The following is a 4,606-nucleotide window of genomic DNA, read 5'->3' as shown; positions in this document are numbered from 1 at the left end:
GGGGGGGGGGAAGTACTCTAGCTTTGCTGGTCTAAAGCTAAGTGTTGAGGAAGCCGGCCAGCCAGCTGTTCTGACAGCCGGCAGGCATGTTTGGAGGCCGTCTTTTTGCTATATAGGTTCGTTGTTCCTTAGCCATTTTTCGTGTGGGCATCCTTTCTGCCTTGCCTCTTGCTAGTCGGACAGTCGGTTCTTCGAGCTGCGACTTTCAACAAGAGAGGACTTGGGAGCCGGCACACTACTTTTCTGACTTCAGGTAGAACTTTTAATATAGCTCAAGGCGGCCAGTCCCCGAGCCGACTAGTCAAACCCGGTGCCAGACAAGAAATCAAATGTAATAACACATTCATGGGTATGACAGTTGTCATTCATAAATAAAGGCAGTCCCCGAGTGCTCCCCGGGGAGCCTGTTGGTTCGTACTTAATACAAAAGGGTAGCATGATACATACTGCTTTCAACTGTAAAATCTTCTCAGGAGGTTCGCGTTCCATGGTCGCTCCGACTCCTTGTCGGGTCGTCTCTCTTGCGTGCTCTTGGTTTTTGCGCGTCGATCAAGTAGTAGAAGTCGTTGCCGAGTGCCTTGCTGATGACGAAGGGGCCTTCCCAAGGGGCCGAGAGCTTGTGCTGGCCGGCTGTTCGCTGGATCAGCCGGAGCACAAGGTCGCCCTCTTGGAAGGATCTTGGCTTGACCTTGCGGTTGTGGTAGCGGCGCAGCCCTTGCTGGTAGATGGCAAACCGGCTGAGTGCTAACAGCCGGCCTTCTTCCAGTAGGTTGACGCCGTCTTCTCTTGCTTCCTTGGCCTCCTCCTCCTTGTACATGGTGATCCGAGGTGAGTCAAACTCGATGTCTGTTGGGATGACAGCCTCGGCACCGTACACGAGGAAAAATGGAGTGAAGCCGGTTGACTTGTTGGGTGTAGTGCGTAGGCCAAGAAGGGTTCGGTCCATGGGGCAATGACTGCCATGACAAGATGGGCCGACGGTGTTATTTCGATGGCTGAGCCCCCGATGACATCGTTGTGTTCGAAATCTGGGGTTATAATCGGAACCGGACTGGTGTTGCCGCGCTCCCCTTGCCACACCATGGATGGCTTGAAGAGCCTTTCCAGGAAGATGTTAGGTGGTACGAGGTCGCGCTTGGCACCGATCCGGGCAAGGACATCGGCCGCTTGATTACTTTCTCGAGCCACATGATGAAACTCGAGCCCCTCGAACCGAGCCGATATTTTGAGAACGGCGTTACGGTAAGCGGCCATCTTCGGATCTTTGGCGTCGAAATCTCCATTTATTTGAGATATTGCGAGGTTTGAATCCCCACGCACTTCTAGGCGTTGTATGCCCATGGAGACAGCCATCCGAAGACCATGCAATAAGGCCTCGTATTCGGCTGCATTGTTGGAGTCGGTGTATAATATTTGGAGTACGTATTGAATTGTATCTCCAGTGGGGGATGTTAGGACAACGCCCGCTCCTAAGCCTGCTAGCATTTTGGAGCCATCGAAGTGCATGACCCAGTTGGAATATGTGCCATACTCTTTAGGGAGTTCGGCCTCTGTCCATTCGGCGACGAAGTCGGCCAATACTTGGGATTTAGTGGCCCAGTGCGGTCTGTATGTTATGTCGAATGGGAGGAGCTCAATGGCCCACTTGGCGATCCGTCCCATAGCATCGCAGTTGTTTATTATGTCATTGAGTGGTACTTCGGAGGCCACCGTGATTGAGCACTCTTGAAAGTAGTGTCGTAGCTTCCGGGATGCCATGAAGACCGCGTATGCTATTTTTTGGTATTGAGGGTACCGGGATTTGCATGGTGTGAGGACAATTGATACGTAATATACCGGCTTCTGGAGCGGGAATCTATGTCCGCCCTCCTCTCGTTCAACGACGAGAACCGCACTCACGACCTGGCGTGTTGCCGATATGTATAATAACATGGGTTCGCCGATGTTCGGTGCAGCCAGGATTGGGTTGCTCGCTAAAAGAGCCTTTATTTCTTCCACTCCGGCCGTTGCCGCATCCGTCCACTCGAAGTGGTCGGTGCGTCGGAGAAGGCGATAAAGTGGCAATGCTTTTTCTCCTAGTCTGGATAAAGCGGCTTAAAGCTGCCACACATCCGGCTAGTTTTTGGACTTGTTTAAGATCCGTTGGCGTAGCCAACTGCAACAAAGTTCGGATTTTGGCTGGGTTCGCCTCAATTCCTCTATTGGAAATGATGAAGCCCAGCAGTTTTCCAGCGGGAATACCGAAAACACACTTTTCCGGATTGAGCTTGATGTCATATGTACGGAGGTTGTCGAATGTGAGACGCGGGTCGTCTATCAATGACTCAACGTGCCTAGTTTTGATAATGACGTCATCCACATAAGCTTCAACTGTCTTGCCGATCTGTTTCTCCAGGCATGTTTGAATCATGCGTTGGTAGGTGGCGCCGGCATTTTTGAGTCCGAAGGGCATAGTGTTGAAGCAGAACATGCCATATGGGGTAATGAATGCTGTTGCGGCTTCGTCGGATTCCTTCATTTTGATTTGATGGTATCCGGAGTATGCGTCGAGGAAGCATAGTGAGTCGTGTCCGGCAGTAGCATCAATAATCTGATCGATGCGAGGGAGAGGAAAGGGATCCTTAGGGCAGGCCTTGTTGAGATCTTTGAAATCGACGCATAGGCGCCATGATTTATCCTTCTTGGGCACCATCACCCGGTTTGCTAGCCAGTCCAGGTGCTTTATTTCTCTGATGAATCCGGCCTCGATTAACTTGGCTAGCTCCTCTCCCATAGCTTGTCGTTTGGGTTCATAAAAGTGCCGCAGTGTTCGCTTGACCGGCTTATACCCCTTCAATATGTTAAGGCTGTGTTCGGCCAATCTGCGTGGGATTCCTGGCATATCAGAAGGATGCCAGGTGAATGTGTCCCAATTCTCACGCAGGAACCCTCGTAGCGCAGCGTTGACCGTTGGGTCTAGCTGTGCCCCGATGGATGCTGTTTTCTTGGGGTCCGTCGGGTGGACTTGAAATTTGACTATTTCGTCTGCTGGTTTAAAGGAGGTGGATTTGGGTCGTTTGTCCAGGATTATGTCGTCCCTATCCACAGTGGAGCGCAGCGCGGTTAGCTCTTCAGCCGCGAGGGCTTCAGACAATGCCTCGAGGGCCAGGGATGCGCTTTTATTTTCGGCGCGGAGTGCTATGTCCGGATCACTATCAAGAGTGATAATACCATTGGGCCCGGGCATTTTGAGCTTCATGTACCCATAATGAGGTATAGCTTGGAAGCATGTAAATGCATCGCGCCCCAATAGGGCGTGATATCCACTGTTGAAAGGGGCTACTTGGAAGGTTATTTCTTCGGATCGATAATTATCCGGCCTGCCGAATACCACGTCAAGTGTGATTTTTCCCGCGCATCGCGCCTCCCGACTAGGAATAATTCCTCGGAAGGTCATGCTACTTTGCTCGATGCGGCTCCTGTCTATTTCCATTTTGATGAGTGTGTCCTCGTAGATGAGGTATAGTCTGCTGCCGCCGTCCATGATCAGTTTGGTGAGCCGAATGCCATCCACGATTGGACTGAGGACCATGGCGGCTGGTGCCCGGACTGTCCTGAATTTTGGTTCATCACTGGCATTGAAAGTTATGGCCGTGTCGTTCCAGGGATTTATTGCTGCCACTTGGCAGACTTCGGCGAGGTCGCGGAGTGCCCTTTTGTGCTGATTTTTTGAAGCGAAAGTCTCGAAGACCGTCAATACTCTGAGGTCGTCGTCTTCCGGGGGGTGTTGTTCTGGGGTATTTTTGGTGAGGAGATCCTCGCCGCTCTTGGCCACTTGCCGGAGTATCCAACATGCTATAAGGCTATGGGTTGGTGTGGTATCCGGTGTTGTATGTATTTTGCATGGCCTGTCGAGCCATCCCTCCAGAATGGTTCCGCGCCCCGTAATGGGCTTATATTTCTTTACTATTGGGTCGGGCGCCCCACGAGGGTGCGTCCTTTTTGCCCAGACGAGGGCTGAGTTGAAAACGGTGGTTCCCAGTGAGCTGCCTGAGTTTTGCAGGCGCTTCCCATTGCGTAGTACTTCTGTACTATGTTTGCACAGTCAGTGAAGTGTAATACGCGACAGCGATTGATGGCGTTGAAGATTCCTTCGTCCGTGCAATTGTTGCGGAATACTGAGATCACGTCTTCATCATGGCAATCTTTAATCTTGTCTTTGACAAGGAGGAATCTGGCCCAAAAGTGATGGACCGTTTCTTGAGACTGCTGTCGTATGTGCATAAGATCGCGTATCGCTGGGTGGGTGGGTGGCTTTAGATCCGAACCCTGACCCAATTTTGGATCCAGAGTTTGAAAATCTTCCGAACTTAATGGTTCGGGCTCCGGGATATCAACTGATGTTTTAGCCCCGTCGTCCGATTCTAGGTTCGGAGGGCAGGGCGCGTCGTTCCGCGGACAGGTATCCGGCTCTTCGAGCTCAGAAATCCGAACATAGTTCATCCTCAATATAGATGAAGAGTTATTGTTTTGCTCCTCTACTACCGCTATCTGATGGGTGATCAGTGGAGATTTGATTTCTCTTTGGTCAGGTTTAAGCCCAATCCGATCGTAGTCTGTAGCGACC

Source organism: Triticum aestivum, chromosome 3D, assembly GCF_018294505.1.
Source record: "Triticum aestivum cultivar Chinese Spring chromosome 3D, IWGSC CS RefSeq v2.1, whole genome shotgun sequence".
NCBI lineage: Eukaryota > Viridiplantae > Streptophyta > Magnoliopsida > Poales > Poaceae > Triticum > Triticum aestivum.
The sequence above is the reverse complement of the archived record's forward strand: the minus strand, read 5'-3'. Positions refer to the sequence as shown.